Consider the following 24,595-nt stretch of genomic DNA (forward strand, 5'->3'; position numbering starts at 1 on the left):
GGTTCAGAGTGCCCAACCTGTCATGCCCGCCATGCAATCGTGGCAAGCTGACTCACGCCCACCAATCTTTCATAGAATGCTCCCAGCCTCCCCACCCTACCCAAGCATTGAATGATCCTGATTCAACCAATCAAAAGAAACACGACTAAGATTATCTCACCTTCGTATGTCAGCAAAGTGAAGCTTGGGTGCATGGTTTCCAGGGAAAGTGTGAATCAGTTGTGCAGACTACTGCATGGACAATGTCCACATTGGAGAAAAAGAAATTGAGGGCAAGTTAGCTGGTTTGGCACTCTGTATCCAGCCTTATAACTATGCACGAACTTAACGAACTAATCACCATAAACCTTTTATTTTACAAACCCCACATTTGGTTGTGGAGGTTGTTACACGAGAAAAGAGGAGTCAAGACTTCATTTTTTAGCATATTTAATAATAGAATTTTGGAAAAAATCTTATCTCAATATCTTTTGAGAGAAAACATGAGATCGTCACCCACTCAACAACCCACCACTGCCACTCATAACTTTCTCTTTAGTGCTCATGACAACACTCACCAATCAAAAAAAAAATCAAAAAAAGGCTCCTACTTTTAGCCAATCAAAAAGATACGTCATCTATATGACCTTTGCCCTTTGGATAGGCCAAAAAAACCAAATACAACTATGGCCTCGTATAGGTAGCCTGCTAAGGCCCATCATCTAAACATATCATATACATTCTAGCTTTACAGCGAGCCACCCATTTGTACAAATCCAATACAAGACAAAATCAGTTACCAGGATAAAAGAGACATGTCTAAATAAAGATGCCACATGAGAAGCTTCTACTTGCCACCAAGGACCCCCCCCCCCCCCCCCCCCCCCCCCTCCCCTCCATTTAGGATTGAGAATCCAACCAAAAAGGAACATCAACTATGATGACCCCGAGCAATAGAAGTGAACAACCATCAAAACAAACCAGTGAACATGCAAGGGCACGCTAACCAAGAGCCATGCCCCATCCATAACCTCTCTTTGTTGTCACCAAGGCAAGTTCGTGCTACAATTAGAGAAGATCGCTTTCCTATCTATACTATTATAAAATGGGGAGGGACTTTGTCCCCCTCCCCAACACATGGCGCCTTTTGGATGCATCTGAGGAGAGAGAGAGAGAGAGAGAGAGAGAGATTATCCAATTGACAAAGCAGGGAGGGAGAGGGCTTATTAATGGCTATTTAAATGAGAGGCTTTCAAGTTTCAAGGTAGCCTTTAGATTCGACATTTCGCACGATCAATTCTTCAAGCGCGCATGCGTGCACACACACATGCATGAGTTCCTAATGTTGACTTGAGAAGGAGAGGCAAGGCCTCTTCTTAGAGCAAGCTCTAACATGAGAGGAAGCGGGCCGAAAGAGGTGGCGTCCACCAGGTTTTTAATTACACAGTTGAAGGTGAATCATCTTCAATGCAATCGATGATGTTGAGATTCATGGTGGCTGTAGGAGATTGTTGATAACTTCAACAAGAGAGCTTAGGATCTGATGGGGTTACAACAATTGGTGTTTTACAGGGTGGGTGAGTGCAGGTCGAAGCCTGAGAACGGAGCCTGGCCCAAGATGAAGGAGGTCAAGAGGCACGACTGAGGTGATTGTGCAAGTAGCCATGGTTAGTATGAATCTTCTTAACTGTTGCGAGTCCAGCTCCTGCACTGAGTTTCCTTTTCTTTAAGCTTTGGAGGCCCTACAAGTCTAGCGAATTGCTGTTATTGTTGTTGGTGTGCACACAAGGAAATTTGGACACATTCCTATATAGCTAGTTGGATTGGATAGTCCAAACTTCCTAGATACAAATATGAGTCTTAAAATTTGATCTAGCAATTAAGCCAATTGTTGTCTTGTTCATCTAGTAAGTTTATGACTCCTATATAGGAGCTTTCTCTTGGACATCCTCATCTAGTAGTTTCTTAAACTCCTATCTAGCAAGGCAAAGATGTTATAGTTGGCACATGCATCAAATACATAAACTTGATTGCAACCAGCCAAGCCTTGTTTTCAAGAGAGGAGCCTTTTGCATGCATACAATCAATCTCTTGAACTTTATACCGCCTACACATTTAGTTTCATGTCAATGGATTTTTATTATGTTCAAGGTCCATATCTAAGAATGCATTTGAGCTAAAGGGACATGTTAATAGTGCATCTTGGTTTGCAATTGAAAAATATTATTGCTACATGCTTACCATCAATCATGCATGCTTTCTCTTATACTCTTTTAAGTTCTTGATTGGTATTTTTTGGCAAAAGATATAGTCTTCTTTTAACATATTAATACCTGGATTAAAAATACCCCATATGCACATACCTTTTATAAAACACTAAAATACAATCAAAATCAACCAAGTAAGTCCCAACTCGTTTATTGAGCAACATGCCATGCCCATGATTGATACCATGTGTTTCTGTAATGAAATTCTGACACAAAATCAAGAAAATATCAATCCACATTGAATGCTCAAAATATTAAAATATTTTATACAAGATTTAAGTTATTATTAGTATATCAAATTGAGACTTCTAAATCTAATATATGCCATTGAAAAGGAATAAGGAGTCAAGATATCTTGCGATTAGAGTAAAATGAAGAGTGCATTGTGGCACCTCAAATTTTTCATCAATCTTGCTCTATTGGTGATTGTGGTAGAAATGATTGAATTAAACAAAATCATCTCATGAATCAAGGCTCTTAACTTATAGTTGTTGACACTATGTTAGTACAAGTTGTAGATTATTGCATTACCTATTGTAAAGAGCTTCTCATGTTTCATTCATGATTCCTAGATGTTGTTCTATGATTGAATGACATGTTTTGGGCCATTATATGATTTCTTTTGCCAATTGTGGAGTAATGATAGTGGCCCAATTCTAGAACTAATTGGATGATCTTTTGATGATAGAATGCCTTGCAGATGCCCAAGAAAGTAGTGGGAAGCTCTCGCCTACCAAGTGGTGGAGATCTCATCTATGCGAAATCTCACATCTCAGAGGAGGAGCTAGAAAAAATCCCAGCCAATATCTATATTGGAAGGTTTCAAGCAGCATATGGCACCAAAGTAAACATGATAATCCAAAGGATCTCTAGACCTTGCACCAACAAGGAGAAGTCATAAAGGGGTCTAGATGCTTGCAAATGGATACATAAAGGGGTCTAGATGCTTGCAAATGGATACATTTTTCAAATTGCCTCCATGGGGTACGGAATTTTAGAAAGCCCACGAGTTGATGATCTCTATCCAATACAATGGAGAGGCTACATTGACTAGCAAGGATGGAGAGATTGTGAAGGTTTGTAACACCACGATCTTGCCCTTTGTTGAGGTACAAAGCTCCACACTTGTCACTTACATTCATCTACTTGCATGAAGCAAGAGAAGGCAGGATGATCATTGCCAATGTGGTTGGGCTAGTCTACTCATGAGGAGTGATAGTCCTTGTCTTGTCATCTCAATTGCTATTGGTTTTGTGTTTTCTATTGTATGTAGTCACCTTATTATGTTATGTTTTGAACCTCCATCTGCTCTCTTAATTGTGTGCATGTTTGCATGCAAGAGCTCAAGCTCTATCATTCTCTATCTCTTTACATGGAATCAAAGACTGGTTCTGGCTAAGGGGTTATAAGCAGCAAGCAAAAGCGATCAGATGTTAATTTCTTAAATGAAAAGATTCCTATTAAGTGGGAACCTTAAGGAATCCTACATATGAAAATAAAAAAAGGAAGTTGTTTGCAAATGCAAATAAACATTTTATATCTCTCGCTCCTATGTATCCAATTTGACAACCCTATAAGGTATCCACCTTTGAGTCAATTTTGCAATGTCATACATGTTCAAGTCTTGTATAGTAGTCAACCAAAAGTTTTTGATCTTTGATGGTACATTTATGGGTAATATAGGTGAGGTTGGCTATAGTTACACCTGTTACTCAATATAGGTTCATGCTCCTAGTAAGTCTTTACAGTCATCATTGTATGAATCCTTGTTTAGCAATGCATTCCATATGTCTAATTAAGAAGATGGTGCATTCTACCATTAATTATGGCAAAGGAAAGGAGAATGGTTCTGATTACACGTGTGAACCAAAAAAAAACTTAAACCGGAAGCACACTAGTGTCATTTGATTGTATGTTTTTGCACATTGTAGACAATTCGTGTGCCATTATTTCATCTTTCTTTAGTGTCCCGTGTAGTTTTGGCACACTATGTGGTTTTGAACGAAGAAGGGCAACCTTTAAACAAATGCAAGGGATCCTCTAAAGGTGCTTTACATCCAAAGCAAGCATTTGGGCTAAGCTTTCTAACAAGAATCTTGTTTCCAGTTGAGAAAGCTTCCCACAATAACTCGCAACCGAACATCTTTGTTGAGCTCAGTCATTTTGCCTCCCAGATGGTGTTAGCAATCTTCTTGATGGAAATGTGATTGTGCTAGCTAAGAAGGATGATAGACAAACATTATGGACACGAGTGAGTGTGTGTAGGCTAGATTGTTACTCAAGTGAATTAGGTTCCAATATAAATTAACTTGGACTCATAAACACGATCTGTCAGCTGCACTAAGTTAGGTTTGACCCAAGTCATGTCTCAAACACTTATGAAGTGACTTTTGAGCACTAGTGATGTGATTTTCTTTTTACTAGGATAGAAAGAGATGTATGCAATTTCTAAGTCTTGTATAAGATAGAAGCTAAAAAGCCTTTGCAGCTCGGTAAGGTAGCTTATGAATGAGAAACTTACATTATAGGCACTAGATCCATGGCTTTTGCAACTAGATCATGGAGACAAGCAATGTGAAATCTTATAGTTCTCGCTAATCACTATCTTGCCTAGGGAAAATTTAGAGCTCTCTTTTCTACCTCATTAGTTTGACTTCAACTCACCGCAAATGCAGATGATGAAGTGTCATGAAATCTAATATCTACCTATCCCAAATGATTTTCTCATTTTGAGTGATCATTTAATGTGGGAAAATGAATGAAACAAGAGTATGTGAATATAGATATGTGCTTTTAGACCTATCTCAACACAAGACCAAAGGGAGAAAAGGCTACATCTCATGAAGGGTCCGAAAAGGGAGATGGTCTACCAAAGAAGAATGAGAAAATAATGGATCTTAAAAGACCTTAGGGTTAGCTTCATTAAAGACCTCCAAAGGTTAGTGCCCAAAGTCCTTAAACCTAGGACCTTAGGCCCTACTTTAGACCTTAGGTAAGCTAGGCATGTGCTTGAGATGCTTGTCATGCTCGATGGCTAAGGTGCTTGAGGTGCTTCAGGACTAAGGTGCTTGGGGTGTTCAAAGTCAAGCATAACTCCTAGAAAGTACGGGGCGAGCCCTAAAGGTAGGGCCATGAGAGACTCTCTCTCTCTCTCTCTCTCTCTCTCTCTCTCTCTCTCTCTCTCTCTCTCTCTCTCTCTCTCTCTCTCTCTCTCTCTCTCTCTCTCTCTCTCTCTCTCTCTCTCTCTCTCTCGGCAAGCCCAAGACTCAAGAGGCAATAAGGACACATGTCAAGCACCTACCTATGTTGCCCTCATGTTGTGCCTCGAGCATATTGGATGGCCTTTAGGGAGGTCCAATGAGAATTTAGATGCATTTACTTAATTAGCTAATCTCTCTCTCTCTCTCTCTCTCAAAAGGAGAAAGAAGGACACTTGCTATAATTCCATAATGCTATGCTAAGCAAGAACAGTGATGATAAGTGAGGAACTATTTCTTTCTCCTATGAATGTTTCTTCTTCCTCTTCCCTACCCTCATTCCCCGCTAGCTCTCTCCACCTTTGAAGGTGTTTGAGGCCTTGGGACTGAGGCCGGGGATGGTTAATGCTTTTACAAATTGTATGTTATGCTCATGATGCATGAAGCTTTCCATCTTCATTGCATCACCTAGGTCACAAAGAACACAAAGATTGTATTGTACCAAGTCTCTCTTGATGGGGGAATCTATAATACAAAAGCCTATTGGAGGGGGTACCGGCTCCACATAATCCGGTCCTCAAGTGTTGTCAAGTTCTCTAACTTTATCTCGTGCAAAAGTATTGTTCATGCCAAGTTGATTAAGTATAATAGTTGTGTTGCTACTGCTAATTAAGTTCACCCTCTAGTTCTCAAGGTAGTCTCATGAAAATGCTCACTCTAATTCTCTTAATTCCGATATTCTCAAAATTCATACGCCATTTCCATGACATACCATCTCCATGACATCAACAAGGTCTCAAGGAACGCAAAAAGTATGTATTGTACCAAGTCTCTCTTCATGCGAGAATCTATAATTAAAAATAATTTTTGGGAGGGGGGACCGACTCCAAGTAAATCCGGTCCTTACCTGTTGTCAATTTCTCTCTCTCTCTCTCTCTCTCTCTCTCTCTCTCTCTCTCTCTCTCTCTCTCTCTCTCTCTCTCTCTCTCTCTCTCTTTTACAAGTATTGTTCATGCCAAACTAACTAGGAATGATGTTCATTTTGCTACCTTTAATCAAGTACTCTCCTTATGCTCTTTAAGAATTCTCTTAAGGAAATGCTCACTAATGTTACTATAATTATGTTGCAATCAATGTTATTAGCCATATTCCGTTACATGAAGCACCCTAGTTCAAAATTTCCTCTTGAAAAACCCATAAAAAGGAGTTATGCATGGTTGCAAAAATGATTATTCAGAAAACTCGCCTAGGGTTAAGACGTTAAACAAGGCTGGACTAGCATGAGTGGGAAGAGGATAGCCAATTTTTCAAGAAACCCAAAAACCTTAGCACTAGTGAGAAACCTGGTTAGTTTGCAATAGTGACTCCAAAAGCCACAAGCACCATGAGCCTCTATCCTCAAGCGTCCAGTGCCCCACGAGATGCGTAGGGCAAGATGTCTTATAGAAAATATACATGTTACTTCTGAATATTAGCTATGAAACATGGTCGAGCAAGGGCCGCGTACCATCGGCAAGAAAGAGCCACACGTAGGCATCACCATTGCCACCTAATTGATGCACCACATGTATTGGAAAAAGAGGAGAGATCTCATAGCAACAAGCTAGGAACCTCCTCCTCAGGTCACCCACCCTAGGACTCGATGTTCAAGGGTAAGAGCCCTAGAAAAATGAGCACCAGGTGAGCACAAGGTATTTGTCCCTCTAGAGGGGACCTAACCAAGCATGACTAGCTACTGACGGTTTGTACCAATGCTTGAGTTTGGAAATTACCTCTAAATTCAAAACTTGAAGGTGAGAAAACCTAAATAGTTTGAAGAAATTTAGTGTAAAACCTTTCAAATATAGTGAATTTATCGTTAATTGTTTTTGTGCACAGGTTTTCTAACTTTTATTATTTCAAGATGTGGTTTCTACACTGAATGAGTGTCTTAAGACCCTCGTTCGCGGCCGCTTTGTGAACACGCTCTTGTGTTTCTTCATGTTTCATTGCCCTATTTTTAAAAAGACTTTGAGGATGAAGAGACCGTCTTTCTCGGCTCTGCGTGCAAACACGCTGAGGATGCAGAGGATGACGATACGAGAGGCCACCCGATATAGCGAGGTAAGGTCACTCTGAAGCTCGCAGCAGGTTCCCTATAATGAGGAGATTTCAGCGGCATGCGAGAGACTTGGGCCTTGCTTGCAAACACACGAAGAATGAAGTAGGCCTTCAGTCATCAATATAGCAAAGAATGGTTTTCTGGCTTCTTGGTAATGTACAAAATTTCAATTCTCGGTCATGGAATAAGCTAATGGGCTTAATTAGTAGCAACAATAAGTCATCCATAGGGTAATTGTAGTCACAGCCGAGGAATAGTCATCTTGTTGAAAATTTATCTTTGTTGAATGTATCATTGTCATCGCCAGGCAGTAGCCGTAAACATGCAACATGTTCTTTGTGAGGAAGTGCAACCCTGATGAAGATGACCAAAAGACGGATGCGGCAACCAACCATTGTGATTTTCATTACAAATTATCTTATGCAAGTGGAGAGTATACTGGGGAGACAGAGAGGGAAGCGATCTAGAGTGTTGCAGCAGACATGATCTCAAATGGTGGGCACTATATCAAATGTGGACAACGAGGGGGACAAGTGAAGGTACAAGTTGACTTGAGCAATTATTCTCAGATGTTTTGATCCAATTGTGCCTACAGCAAGGCATTGTTTGATGGTGAGTGTAGATTGCTTGAGGGAGTATTGAGTACTTTGTATCGTTGAAAATAGTTTGCTCGTACAAAATATCTAAATCTATGATATATTTGCATACAAAATAGGGTGATCGACATATACCTTAGATATTCTTGTTAGGCATGAATGCCTGCATATATGTGATGATGGAATTTGAAGGCTTTGAAGGTGAAGCATGGAGGATGGACTGCAGCAATAGTTGTAACTCATCAACTGTCTTCTTGAGCGCTTTATAAGAAAGTTCCTTTTGGTTTAATCTTGAATTCCATTGCTTCTTTGGTGCTCTTATAAGGATTATTAATTTGAAAAGAAGTGTAGGATTTTATTCAATCTTGTTATTAATGCAGGCTTTTACTGATGGAGACTTTATTAATGCAAGCAGCAAGCTAGTTGAACAACATTAGTTGTTACAATGAGACATGTTTTTCCAGGTTTATTTTTGAAACATTTCTTCTCATTCATGTGGGTTTAGTAGCATGTTATTGATTGTATTGAGACCTCGGAATCACATTTCAGACACTTCTTCATGTGTATGAATTCCCCTCTACTAAAAAGAATGCAATCGTTAAGACAAGCGTGAATCGAATTGTAATCCATCCCCAAGTTTCACAAGATCTTTCTTGCTTCCTCTTTGGAATCTGGCATCACATTGTCATAGCTGGCAGTATGTGCTCTTTGAGCAATCTACAGCGAAAAAAATGCGGTACACTTGTGTAAGTAATCTATCATATCATTATACATCTAGAGTTTTGTATTAAAGTAAACATTGTAATAGATCACCTGAAAAGCGATGTGACGCTAGTGTCACTCCATCCAAGCTTTGCTTGCATGTTGAGAAGAACCAAGAATGCCTTCAATCTAGACACATGTGCTCCATCATACAATGGTCTATCGGCTCACTTTTCATATCATCATAGATAAGCCTTTGTGAATCCATGATCGTCTCGATCATTTCATCAATCTCGGGCTCAAACATTGCCTCGTTGGGAATGTGGTCTGCATGATCATCCTCCGAGCTATCAGGGGTACATCTTGTGGCTTCACATATGCTGCTTGACCAAAGCGCCTACAACAAACACGTCTATTGGGTTGCAAGATTGCTACCTGTTGGCCAGTGTCAGAGTCCGACGAGTTACAATTGGCAACAACTCGATCTATAATAGATAGATCAAACTCACCAAATTTGCGAACATGCTACAAAGAAACGCGTCTTGTCCATCGCACAGCATGCTTGCATTGATTATAAGGACATAAGATCCTTGTTGAGAGATAGATGTTTTGGTTGGTCGGCCCCAGATCCTCATCACTACTCATAATGAATGTAAAAACCTTATAACTTGGACATAAATTTAATCTTCTATTGGCATCCTCCATCTTCTCTCTCTCTCTCTCTCTCTCTCTCTCTCTCTCTCTCTCTCTCTCTCTCTCTCTCTCTCTCTCTCTCTCTCTCTCTCTCTCTCTCTCTCTCTCTGTTCACACTGTAAACTACCTCACATTCTCTAGTCATGTCCAATCCCCGCACACCTGCGTCTGGAGGTGCACGAAGATCAAAACCACCGAGTTATAATCTCCTCTTTATTGGTCAATGCCTATATTTGTGGGTATGAGAAAACTACACACCCACGTCTACATGATAGTGCATGTAGTGGACAAAACCCCTTTGCCTCTTCTCTAGTTGTAACAATTCACAGCATTTTAACATCTCCTTACAGTAATCTTTGTTCGAGGGATTACTTAGCACATTACATGTTGGCCTCCAATCTGAGTATCATGCCGTTGAAAGCTTTACAACTTAAGGTCGCATCCAAAGAGAGGAAGAGAGGGATCACCGTTCGCCTAACTCTAATTTTTTTTCCGTAATCTTGAAGGTAGAATTTAATATAAAAACTAAATCCAAAATCTAATCTTGAATCTAACCTAATTGAACATATGGTGATTCGCGGCTAATTGAATATGGTTAGCGTGTGAGTTAATAGGTGTCAGTTTTTTATGGGAATATACATATTGTTGTGTAACTAGTGTTTTCTCTTTGTGCAAAGCCTTCATTGACATGCACTAAAATCTAACATAAATCTAATCTAATCTTAAATCGAGCATAAATCTAAATCTACTCTAATCTTAAACTCAAAATAAACCTAAATCTAATCTAATCTTAAATCTAACATAAACCTAGATATAATCTAACTTAAATGTAAATCTAATCTAGTTAATCTTAAATCTAAATCTAATCTAATCTTAAACTCAACATAAACCTAAATCTAATCCAATCTAAAATCCTAAACCTAAATGTAATCTAACTTAAATATAACATAGCTAGCTAATCTTAAATCTTGCACTAATTTTAAATCTAATGTAATCTTAATCTAACGTAAAGCTAAATCTAACCTACCCTTAAACTCAACATAAACATAAATCTAAATGTAATTTAACAAGATCTTAAATCTAATTTAAATCTTAACATAATGTTAAATCTAACCTAATTTTAAATTTAGCATAAATGTTAAATATAAGTTAAATGTAATCTAACTGAATCTTAAATCATAATCTAACCTAATTTTAATTAAATGTAATTTTAAATCTAACCTAACTCTAATCTTAATATAACATTTTCATTTCATATTTTCTCTACTTTTTATCTCTCTCTCTCTCTCTCTCTCTCTCTCTCTCTCTCTCTCTCTCTCTCTCTCTCTCTCTCTCTCTCTCTTTGTTTTCTCCCCTTGCCTCTCTCTTTTCATCTTTTCCCCCTCTCTCTCTTTTTGGTTTTTTTTTTCTCTCTCTCCCCCCCTCTTTCTCTTTCTCTTTGTTTTTTCTCTCTCTCTCTCTCTCTCTCTCTCTCTCTCTCTCTCTCTCTCTCTCTGCTTTATATATATCTCTCTCTCTCATTATCTCTCTTTACTTTATCTCTCATTCTCTCTTTACTCTCTCTCTCTCTCTCTCTCTCTCTCTCTCTCTCTCTCTCTCTCTCTCTCAAAGACACAATGTGTGTGTGTGTGTGTGTGCGCGTGCGTGCGTGCGTGAGAGAGAGAGAGAGAAAGAGCGGAAGGGAACATGAGAGAGAGGAGAGGGAAGGAGCATACCTGGCTCTCCTTCCTCTCCTCGTGTGTGTGTGGGGGAGAGAGAGAGAGAGAGAGAGAGAGGGGGGGGGGGAGGGGGAGAGCGTGGGTTACCTCTTTTGCTTGAGCGCCAAAAACTCATATCTAGGATCTCAGTTTCTGGCGCTCTCAATTTATTTTTTACCCCTGTCGGCGTCACTATGAGCGTGACTATGGGCATCGCTATGCAACAAAGAAAATAGCGATGCTCATAGCGACGCCGTGAATTTTCACTTTTGAGCGTCGCACTGCGAGTGTCGCTAATGTGAAGTACCTCTTGTAGTGGTGCTCACTTGGTGTTCACATTTGTTAAGGCTCTTGCCCTTGGACACTCAAGTGCATCCTCCTCCTGGGGTGAGTCACACAAGGAGGAGGTTCCTAGCTGGTTGCTATAAGTTCTCTCCATCTTTCCTAGCACGTGGTGCATCAATTAGGTGGCCATGGTGATGCCTACTCAAGGCTCTTGCCCGATGGTATGTGGCCCTTGCTAGACCATGTAACATGACTAATATTTGAACACCATATTAGTGAATTTAGGAATCTCTCAATTCCCACTTTAAAAACAAGCTTAAGTTTTAATCACGTGGCCAAATCTTAGTGAAAGTTTTGCGAGCTTGTCTTGAAAGAGCTTTTCAAGTACTACCTTGTGGAAGGTCTTGGCCTTAAAAATTAGTTTCAGATTTGTCCATATTGCCAAATCTTCAAGACATTGGTGATTCCCAAATTGGCTCTAAATTCTCAAACTCTCTATCATGGTGTTTTTGGAAGGTAAGTTGGGGGAAGCATGCATGGAGAAGAGAGAGGAAGAGAGAGGCACGCTGCACTCTTCCAGAGACCCGTTTTAATGCATCACTTTTTTCCTTTTTCTTATCTGCAATGCAGCATAGGGCCCAAGTGGTGCCGTAAGGTAGGCTCTCGATGGAGCTGCCACATTTCTCCCTCTCTGTGTCTCACTATTCTGCAGGGCAAAGCACCATCTTTCGTGACTTTTGTTTCTCTGCAGGATAGGGCCTAGGTGCATTGCATTGTCTCTCCCTCTTTGTGTCTCATGGTTCTGTAGGCATGATCATTTTTAGGTGCTTAGTTAAGCAAGATCTATAAAGACGCTCGCTGCATTTCAGGAACAAAAAAGAAAAAAATCATGCATGGATGGGAGGGAGGAGAGAGAGTTGGCATGCGTCAAGAGAAGCGTCCAAAGAGTGACAGATTTTTCTGCCTCAATGTCATAACGAACCTATAAAGAGACATCTACTCTTGCACTTTTTCATTTTAGTTGTCATTTCTGTCTGAGCTGTGAGTGGCAGTGGTGGGTTGTTGAGTGGGTGATGATCTCATGTCTTCTCAGAAAAGATATTGAGATAAGAGTTTTTCCAAAAATTTGTTATTAACTATGCTCAAAAATAGAGTCTTGACTCCTCTTTTTTGTGCAACAACCTCCACAACCAAGTGTGGGGTTTGTAAAATAAAAGGTTTTTGGTGATAGATCCTTAAGTTCGTGCACACTTATAAGGCTGCATTCAAGCTGTCAAAGCAACTCAACTCGCCCTCAGTCTCTTTTTCTCCAACGTGGACATCGTCCGTACAGCAGTCTGCACAACTGATTCAAACTTCCCGCAAAAATGATGCACCCAAGTTTCACTTTGCTGGCAATACGAAGGGGAGAGAATCTGAGTCGTGTTGCTTTTGATTGGTTGGAGCAGGATCGTACAATGCTTGGGTGGGGTGGGGAGGCCGGAAGCATTCTATGCAAGATTGGGCGTGAGTCAGCTTGCCACGATGGCATAGTGAGTGTCCAAGATTGGGCACTCTAAAGCAACTCCCAAATGGCAATGCTTTTCATTGGTTGGCAGATGAAAAATTTTTCATGGGATGGGTCTTGTGAACCTAGCCTAAGATAGAGATAATGTGTTGTAGGGAATTCTCGACGAGTGGTTGGCCTGCTATAGTAGTGCCACATACGTCGGAGAGTTGCTGGTGCCAGCAGCAGTGTGCAACTACGTCATAGAGTTGCAGGGCTCTCTCTAAATATCAGACTCTCAAGGATGTGTCACCCTAAAGAGTCTTCCAAGTGGCATCATGTTGACTTGTTCAACCACTAGCATAGCCACCATGCTTTGTCCCCATCCCTTGTTCAAACGGATATCTTGTTTAAATTGGGGGGGGGGGAATCCTTTTTAAAAGGATTTGTTGTTGTTGGACGGACCTCCCTGCCACATCGGCAGAGAGTCCAATATCTAGGACGAGCCTTTCAGGGCTCCACCTGCATGAAAGGCTCCTATGATGCTTGTCCCAACTTCCACTTTCATTCCCAACACCCCTTGTTCAAATGGATATCTTGTTTAAATTGAGGGGGGGGCAGGGGGGGGGGGGGGGGGGGGGGGTAATCCTTTTTAAAAGGATTCGTTGTTGCTGGACGGACCTCCCTGCCACATCGGCAGAGAGTCCAATATCTACGACGAGCCTTTCAGGGCTCCACCTGCATGAAAGGCTCCTATGATGCTTGTCCCAACTTCTACTTTCATTCCCAACTTCTGCAAATTTTTTTCTTCTCACTTCGGTTTTGATAGCAAGGTCATTGTTGAGCTTGATCTCCAACTCCATCACGAAAGTTGTATATTGGGACCACGCAATTGGCATATGGCATAGCTGTATATATTGAGAGAGAGAGAGAGAGAGAGAGAGAGAGAGAGAGAGGGATGGCCAAATGCTAGTACTATAGACAAAGAAGCTGCAAGAGATAGTGATGGACTACGTCACGCCACATGTCTTCAAGCACAACACTAATGTAGTCTCGAGCTTGCGATCACATTTGATGAATGTGGGGGGACACAATGGCGAAGCCACCAGAGGTCAGTAGGTAGAACATTCAATGCATGCATCAATGGGCTCTCAGGCAACCATAAGTAGCCTCAACTACAACCTCTACCTTTCTTTGCTTGAGGGTGACAAAGAACCAGGATGAGATCGGCTTTGAATGTCTAGGAAAAGATATGTGCATTGATCTGACCGATCCATCTAGGTTCCAAACATATAACAGATCACATATATTATGGGTAAATCTTGAAGGCGTGCCTATATGAAAAGAAAAACACAACAACACAGATATAGCAAAACTTGAAGGTGAAAGCGTTTATATCTTGTTACAAGTGGAGGAAGCGATGGGGGATTCTGCATGAGTATACAATATTATGCACCACAGACAGAAGGGGAGTATGTGAAAGCTCACACTACCAACGAGAAGAAAGAGCCAAGGGCAACCAATTTGAAGGCTTTCCAACTCCCCTGTTTCCTATTTCGAGTTTGCCAATCTCAACTTCACCATCATCGTGTCAAGGTCATAGATTTGAAGTTGGTCATGTTGGGTGACAATGTGGTCAAGCACAAAGGAAGCCCACAAAGTCTCTCGTTGGTTCATTGGACTGAAGTCCAAGGGTCGTATATTGAAGATGAAGCAGACGGCCGATGGAAGCATGCAAGTGAAAATACAACACATCTACAATGTTAAGTATGGAGCTTGATTTACCCCTTGTAATTTTTTGTATTAAAAACGCACATTTGTAAGGACCCCGTTATGAGGAGAAGCCATCATGCGTGAAGAAAAATCACTCACCGAAAACCAAAATTTTCATGGCCATCGCCGAAATATTATGGCCAACGGCGGCCAAAAAGTGGTCGAAAAACGGCCGGTCGTTTGACCGGTTGGACAGTGTCCGGTAGTCAATGGCCAGTGGTTGAAAGTCAATGGCCGGTGGTTGGTGGTCACTTTCAAAGGTAGGCTTGTTTTCTCAAGGGCGGCCACACATGGGTGGATTGGAGGGTCCAATTTGGACCTGTCAACACAATGGTGGCTACACACGGCTGCATCTCATGAGAGAGGGCAACCCTTTTGGCCTATAAAAGGAGGCCTCTTCTACACACAAAAATGGATTGTGAAGTATTGTGGTACATTGTGAAGTTGATGTGAGGTGGTGAGAGTGAAGCAAGGCGTGAAAGGCATAGGGACCTAGAACATGCTAATCTTCACCCAGTCATGCTCTATATAGTCCCTTGGCCTGCTAAACATAGAGACCCCCTTGACTCCATGTCCTTCTTGGCCCTGCCTGGTCCTACCCTTGGCATGACATTACTCCCCCCTTGGAGAAGCTTTTTGTCCTTAAAAACAAGAGTGATGATACACTAATGTTTTCCATAGTGGCCGTAATACAGTTTAGCAGGAGGTTCATTGAAACCAAGAGTAACATCTTAATTTTTCATACTGTTGTCCATTTGCAATTATCTTGTGTTACCAATTCCTATCCAATCATAGTGTGTAGACTTCATTTAGAACACGCATGAGTATGCTAAATGAGTTATGACACAAAGATGTACCCAAAAGAGTACCTCTTTTCACTTTCCATAAAAGTAACTTGTTGACATAACTCATCAGCCAAGTTTAAGTCCTTGACTTGTTTTTCCAATTTCATCTGTAAAAACAACCCCACCATGACTAGTGTACAAGATTGAGAACCTGACTTATACATGAAGAGACTAAACCTAGTCCCAAACATGCTTTAACTTATGGAAAGCAAACTCAAATTCGAGCAATAAATGCTTAGTAATTGGATTGCTTGGTCCTAACATACGCACTTTGCATATCCTTTAGCACAAGATTACACTTGGTAATCTGCCTATCCCCTTGGATAATTGACAGTACTGAGGTGTTTTTCCCCACAGTTTACACATAGTTTTTCCGATGACTGATAAATGGGTACAACATTGCTGAAGAATCAGCAATATCCGGATTAACCATCGTGGTTAACTTGAAATATCCACAAGCACCCAAACCGAGCCATGACCTCTATTGGTGATTGGTAGATCCAAAGGTAATCTCATATAGATATTTCATATAGAGTGCAAAAGGCTTCATAAGCAATTAATGTGATGAATATGCACGCCACTCCAAATCAGCCTTTGCTAAACACTAGGGCCCATAACACCTAGTGTGCATGCATTTAGCAAAAACGGATATGAACCTATATATTGATGACCATCCTTGCCATTATTGATGGCAAATGTGATTCTCCTAGCATACATTGAAAAGGAATGTACATAGTTCAAAAAATAAAGTAAATACTTTTTGTTGTAATCATTTGCAAGTCGTGCTGAAACTTTTGAATCATAATAAAAGTGAAACATTAATCATATCTAGGTACAAACAATGAAATTGTTTCATAAACAACACATAGCCTTGCTATATACCTAAACAAACATCTGTTAATGTTGTTTAGTAACACTTGTAACCTTAACAAGCCGGTCTAAGTATCCGACAATTCCTATTAACGAAAATTGTTCCTGATACAACGTGCTGAAAACGGTCTAGAAAACAGATTCGACCAACACTTAGGGACTTTGTCGTGACACATAATTGAAATAGTGGGCGTCAGTGTCAGTCCCAGAGACTCATATTCTTCACATGTGGAATATGCCTCATGTAAAGGTGTCTGAAAAAAGAACATCCTTCAAGAACGAGATGTACTTGTGCGTGTAGGTGACTGAAAACACTCGACGACAAGAGTGAGAGGGACCCTCATTAGCCTTGCTCCACACTGGCTAAACAAAACTCCTTGAGTTCCTAGACCATGTTACATCCCATGTGACAACCTGTGCCAAAGAAAACCTACAAGTGGGTCTATAACTGCATAATGCAAAAACTTATTTTGGACACTACAACCCAAATTTTGTGGCTCGTTACATGACCTTGTCGTTTCTCGTAAGCGCAAAAATGGATGAGAACATAGTTTGTGCATCCTACGTAGAAAAAAAAAACAAAAAGAAAAAAACCAAATCAGATGCGTGCGTAAAGGTTGAACATAGTATTCACTAATCAGTAATGAAAAGGCACCTGCCCAAATTTCCCACTTGCAAAGGCCTAGGAACACTAATTGAAAATTAGTGAAATGCAAGTAGTATTGCACATGTAACCTTGGGTGTTGCCTTTGCAATCCAAACTCCTTGGTTAAAATCAGCATTGTCAAACCCCTTGGTTAAACTTTGCAGGAAAACTGCTCGCAGCCGGCCCTTGGTCTATGTCCATGACTCCCCCTTGGGTTTAATAGTGTTGGAAGTCGAAATTTTTCCACTACCCCTTGGCAGTCTATGGACTTCTTTCCTTGAAAATGCAAGTGTGAAGATGCCAAGAATTGACCATCAACCCTTGCTAAGTGATTTAGTAATCACGAGTCGGGTCTTACCCCAAACCTATACTCATATAGACACTCTTAGTGCTAAGAGGAGCTCACTGAAGTTGGAGTCGTATTCATAACTAGAAGTTTTCACACCCAAAAATCCATAATCTTGGGTATTGTGAACAGTCTTGCAGTCAAAAATGTTGGCTTCATCCATACACCTTAGTAGAGATAAGCCCTTACGAGTTTAAGACATTCAGAAAACTCAACTTAACTTTCACACTTAAAGTGTGGAGTGCTTTAAAAAATGGCCAAAAAATCACTAATGGTAAGACTCTTGCTTGTCCATTATAATCGATGCGTATTCAACTAGATAGAAGTGGTCGATCGTGAAAGCAATCCCTGATGGACTACAAACAGATGGCTCTTAGCCATGCCAAAGTTCTTAGCCATGCCAAAATAGGTGGTAAGAGGTGGGGCTCTTAGCCCTTCTTGTTACCATATTGATAAAGAAAAATATCAATAAAATCATGCCTAGTTTCACCTTTCCCGCATAAAAGTTGGGAAGAGGGAGAGAGAGAGAGAGAGAGAGAGAGAGAGAGAGAGAGAATATTGGGCTGAGAAAAACCCCTTATTTGAATGTGTTGTATGCCCCGTGCATATGATCCCATGCAGACCATGTCTGTGTCATAGCTTATCCTATAAGCATACAACTGTGTACTTGTACCATACCCTCGTAGAGAGAAGTACCATAAGTCACATCATGACCCACGTACCTTGTATGTGATCATGACTGTATCACAGTATCTTTAAATACATCACTTTTCCAGTGAAGAACATAAAAAGGGTGTAAGATATCAGTTACTTACCTTATCCTTGACAGAATATTTAGTGTTATAGTGGAAGCATATACAATGATGGTGTGTCATACGTCCAGAACGAATATTGAATGCTCATAGAAAACAGGTATGTTTGTTGACACACATGTGTCCAAGTAAAGCAGAATCGACCTTGTCAAAATTTTACAGAGAATTGGCCTTGCCGAATCGTGAATCATGAGATTACCCAATACTGATAGAGATAACATCTATAGATGAGCATTGGATTCAGCTCATAGTTGTGGATATCAATGTGTTTACCACTACTTCGTATAATTATGTTGCATGCTCCCTGGCAAGCTACAACATTCTTTTTGTGATTATATATATCTAATGCGTAGAGTCGTGCTCCTGAAAGCCGTGCTTTCCCTCTTTGCTAGGTAACACATATAGATGAGCATTGGATTCAGCTCATAGTTGTGGATATCAATGTGTTTACCACTACTTCAGATACTTATGTTGCATGCTCCTGGAAAGCTACAACATTCTTTTTGTGATTATATATCCAATGCGTAGAGTCGTGCTCCTAAAAGCCGTGCTTTCCCTCTTTGCTAGGTAACACAAGGGTTTGTCCCTTCCTGACCGCATCAATGGTAGACAATCTGCATGCTAAGAAGCCATGCCCTAGCAAAATTTCCAATTCAGTATACGAGATAGAGAAATCCTTGTTGTAGCTCAAGCTTTGGAGGAGTCGTCGCTTGCGGTAGGATCAAGTCTAGCAATAGGCCATGCCGATTGCTTTGAGATGCTAGAGAGATAGTTTGTACAAAAGTCGTTCTTGATTTTGGTCTTCAAAGCAATCATTGGACGTTGGAGTCAAAGTTTGATAAACAAAATACTCGGAATGGTCCTATCGTGATGGTTTTTTATGCCTTTGACAAGCCTTGCTTGTTTTGTGATGCAACACGTTCTTGAGGAAAATAACAAACAAAATAGAATTCGATTGCTTACCGCCTAAATGACCTCAAACACCTTGCCAAAATGGTCTTTTGCCGAGATTCATTATCAAGGTTCATGCCTTGTCTATTGTTTGAGGCCTTGGATCATCGAGGACCAAGTCCCATGATGGCGTACATTCTTGGAGTAGATGGCGGTGCCGAAACTCCTTATCGTAAACCTTGAATTTCCTTGCATGCAGGTGATGAAGTCCATATTTCCTCTTGCATGTGTCCATGTGCAACAGAACTTTTAGAATTTTAGAGTGCTCGGTGGCCCTTGGCTTTACCATCAATTGTCCTGCATGGTGCAACTTGGCCGTCGTGTGCGCATCACCACACTAGTTTGCTTTGTCATGGGTACGACCCCTATGGGGTAGAGTGCCCCAAAATAGGGTCGTCCCATATGAAAAAAAACAAACAAACAGTGGCTATGGTAGCACGATGCAGACTGCACAGGGATAAAAACGGAGAGAATGCATGCTACAGACCTTGTCGAGCCATGCTCGTATGAAGAAATCCCCTCCTTGACCCAGGGCAATCCTGGCAAGCTTAACACAGCCCGTTTTCGTGCAGGTGGAATCCGCCCGCCTCCCTCATGCAAGCGGCCATTCACGCGTCTTCTCAACCATGACAAGCCCCACCTAGCAAGCGATTCTGCACACGTAGTAGTGTGCCTCGACCCCGCCCTCTTGCTTGGCCGCCGTGCACACCACAGGTGAGACCATGCACATTCTGCTGCTAAAAATGAGGGAGAGAGAGAACACTCCAAAGCGAGAGAGAGACCATGCCTCATACTGAATTCCAGAGAGAGATTCCTTCCCTCTCCTCCATATCTCTCCCCTCCCCTGATCTCTGATACCAGTGAAAGGCATAGGGAACTGGAACATGCCAATATCCACCCAGCCATGCTCTATATAGGCCCTTTGCATGCTAAACATAGAGATTCCCTTTATTGCATGTCCATCCTGGCCCTTGGCTCTGCCTGGTCCTACCCTTGGCATGACAAGGCGGGAGCTCCAAAAGGGTATAATTCCTTTGTAACTTACTTCTTGTTTGAAGTACTAAAGCCATTGAGTGGCTGCTTTCCTGTGGTCAAAATATTTATTTTGATCAAAATATAGCCATATGTATAGCGAGGAAATGGGCTGTTTTCCTCATTCTGTTGGTCTCTCTTCTCCCTTTTCTCATCTATAGGTGAGCTTTACAACATCAAAAAAAATATTAAAAAAACCATTTTGAATTTAATTATATAATTTTTTTAGTAAAAATTTAGAGCTTAGGATAAAAAGTTAAATTAGTTAAATGTAGCTTTTTTAAGGCTTTGGAGTTTTGAGTTTAATCTTTATCTGCTCTATGTGAAGTATATCTTACACTCATAGGTAAATTAAGTAAAGTAGTTAGGGATTACTTGCCTTGCGTAGAGGAAACTCACACTTGGAAGTGATTTAAGATAGTTAAAGTTAGCGGTTATTTGCTTTGTGTTGAACTATATTCACACTTAGAAGTAACTTAAGTTAGATAGTTAAAGTTAGGAGTTACTTGTTGTGAGTTGAACTATGTTCACACCTGGAACTAACTTAGGTTAGATTTATCTAATGATTGTCTGTCATGTGTAGAGTAATACTCTCACTGCAAACAATTTAGGTAGATTAAATAATAATCTCTTGCTTTGTGTAGAGGTATTCTCACACCTAGAAGAGATTTAGATAAGTTGTGCATTTTGATTGCTTGCTATGTGTTGAGTTACACTCACACTTGGAGGTAATTTAGGTAGTTTTTAAAGATATCTTGCTTTGTGTAGAGTTTACTCACACTTGGAAGTTATTGAGATGGATTAAGTGATTTATTTATCATGATTCACGTATGAGTGAAAGGTCACACTTGAAAAAAAAAATTGGTATAATTTATTTAATTTTTTTTTAAACATTGACAAATAAAGTAATGTAAATGGTATTAGAGTTCGATTTTAGATGTGTATTTAGTAATTAGTCATGTTTGAGTTTGCAGACCTTAAGAAGATGGTGAAAGGATATGAGTGGAACTACGTAGATGAATTGGTCAGTGGAAAGACTACATCAAAGTTGAGGTGTAAGACCTACGGACATAATTTTAGTGGAAATTCTCACAGGATAAAAGAACATGTGTTCAAAATTCCTACAAACGTGACAGCTTCCAAAAAACCCCCAAGAGGTATTGAAGTAAAATTTCCCGACTGGACGCTCAGGGCAAAGAGGGTACATATTGAGGGAAAAAAAAAAAGGAGGTCCCAAAATGATGGCTCCATCTATGGATAGGAACACGGACATGACACTCGAGAATGATCAAAACCCTCCCTCGACCCCTGCTCAACATCAAGGAGGGTGTCATGCGTCCTTTGTTAGGGCTTGTAGCTATAATCCTACCGCAAGCTCTGCTAACATAAGCCAAAGTGAAGCATGGATAACTGGAGGATAACCTGCACCAAGTGGCCATGGTCCTACTTTGCATCAGGCATTTGATAAATAATGGCTGCTTGAACTCCATCTTAAGTGGACGCAAGCATTTGTTGCATGTGGAATTCCTTTTAATGTCATTTGAAATCCTATCTTTAAAGATGCTTTAATGAGCACACTGAAGAAGGATTTTGTGATACCTGATTATAATAAGATGCGTGCAAAATATTTAGATAAAGTGAAAACTACATCAGAGAATATTTTAAAGCGCACAACTCTTGATTATGTGCCACAGTATGGATGCACAATCGCTCTAGATGGTTGGACAAATTGTCAAAAGAAACCATTGATTAATGTTATGCTGATTTGTGCAAGAGGTTTCATCTTTCTTAAAGCGATCAACACATCCCTAAAAGATAAAACTAGTGGATATCTTGTTGGTGTATATGAGCGTTCAATCAGAAAAGCAGGGGAGCCTAAAAATGTGACAGCCATTGTCACAGATAATGCATCTAATACAAAGCAGCTGGAAAAGCAATTGAAGCAAAGTATCCAGAGATTACACGGGTTCCATGTGTTGCTCACACTTTGAATCTACTCTTAAAGGACTTTGGAAAATTTCCTTCTATTAAGCAAACTCTTCTAGATGCAAACCACTTGGTGAAGTTTATAAGAGAGCACTCAATTTTTACGCTTTGTTTAGAACAAAATCCCCAACAAAAAGTATACAGATTTTTTGTGTGACCCATTTTGCGACAGTGTATTACGTTCTCTCTACACTGCAGTAGGTTAAAGCAGCCCTTGTTGAAACAGTGGCAGATAGAAGATGGGACATTTGGCTTGATAAATATCCCAAGTATGAACCTGCTTCTTCCAAATGCTATAAGCTTGTAAACTCTCGTGTTTTTTGAAGAAATGTAGACAAAATTGTTACTGTCATAGAACCGTTCACTCATCTGATACGATTAGTAGGCAAAGAAGCTTCTATCTTTGGACGGATTTATTGGTACATGCATGAAGCCGCTTGCAAGTTAAAAGGTTGTACAACTTATGCAGAAAAAGAGAAATCCATGATGATGTCATTTGTCAAAAGACGATGGGAGCATCTGCATACTCCTTTACATGGAGTAGGGTTTGTCTTAGTTCCCAAGTTCCAGATGCACAAGAAATATTCAAACAATGAAGTGATTAGTGATGTCAAGAAAGTGTGTGCCCAACTATTAGGCAATGTGGATGGACAGGTGGCATACACATAGAAGACGGCATATACTAGCAGAGAAGGAATGTTTGGGGATCCTTGGCATATAGATGCTATCAAGACGATGAGCGTACCAGTTTGGTGGAAAGAGTGCAGTGGAGAAAAAGTGGAACTTCAACATGTGGCTATGAGAATATTGTCTGTTGCTGCCTCAAGTGGTAACTGTGAAAGAAATTGTTCTTCATTTGCTTTCGTGCATACTAAAAAGCAAAATCGATTAAGTCCTAAATGAGCTGCGGACTTAGTGTATGTATTTTGTAACATGCAACTTATGCATAAGCCAGCAAAGTTAGCCATACATGACACAGAAGAAAGCTTCGGACACTTTCAAACACACAAAGTAATTGCAAATGAGCTCAACTTCGATGATGAAATGGAATGGAACCCAGAAGATATTGATCTGGAATGTTCAAAATATGAAGAAATTGATAATATGGTGTCTTTGATTGAGAGGACGGATGATCTATAAAGTTTGTACTATATTCTCAATTAATTTTGTAATGCAAAAGTTGTGTGGAGTTTAGCTTCACAATCACCTGCTCTCTCTCTCTCTCTCTCTCTCTCTCTCTCTCTCTCTCTCTCTCTCTCTCTCTCTCTCTCTCTTTCTCTCCATCTTCTTTCTATCATTGTCAGAAAGAGATAGGGAGAGAGAACAAAACTTACACAATTGCAACAACATCCAACATGTTCATTTGTTCCAACAAATAGAGATTTACATATCAAAAAGAGGTTCTAGTTACAAATCTTGAGATTTAAGATACAAAAAGAGCTTGATATTGTTTGGGAGATTTAATTTATACCATGGGTTGAATCCCCTAAAAGATCATATATACAAAATTTTGAATTGTTGAAGGAATCACTTGGACCCGCATTGCCTATCTCTTCTTTCGATAACAGGACCATATTTTGCCTCGTGCACTTGAAGGAGGATGCACATCCTCTTCTGTCCTAGGACATTTTGAAGGGCCTTCTACCTTATCCTTGCTCTTCAATTCTGAATGTAGTTGTGCCACAAGCTGCATTTGCTCTTTAATTCCAGGTTTGGCTTTGATTTTTGGATGAACCATACTCTCAAAGCTTCTAGTGACCTAGCCTAATAAATGCTTTATTGTGTTTTGCATTACTCCATTAGTGTGCAGAGATGGGTCAAATGACACAGGGAATGCACTGCACAGTTTCAGCCAACACTGTTCCACAAGTTCAATTATGAAATCATTGAACTTTGCTTGCAGTGGATTGAATGCCCAACGCAAATGATCGCCTGAAGCTCCATAGAGAGACAAAACTAGAGCATTACAAATGATTTTGCGATGTTGACGCATTAATTTTGTCTCTACCATGACTGAAGCCGAAAAATACATGAAGAAAATATAAGTAACGCAAATCTAGAACAGATTTCATGGACAATAATAACACCAGTAATGAAAGACCTAAAAATTTCATGGACAATAATAACAACCAGTAACAAAATACCTAAACATAAATAATATCTCCCTACAGTGCGACACGGTGGTCAGCAACATCTAGAGACAAAAAAAACATATAATACTAATCTCCTTGCAGTGCGATGTGGAAGTCAACAGCTATCAGAGACAAAGTATTAATAATACCTAGCCCCTCTCTACAGTGCGACACAGTGGTCACCAACCGCTAGAGACGA

The sequence above is a fragment of the Adiantum capillus-veneris genome, chromosome 30 (assembly GCF_014529385.1).
Source record: "Adiantum capillus-veneris isolate H3 chromosome 30, ASM1452938v2, whole genome shotgun sequence".
Lineage (NCBI taxonomy): Eukaryota > Viridiplantae > Streptophyta > Polypodiopsida > Polypodiales > Pteridaceae > Adiantum > Adiantum capillus-veneris.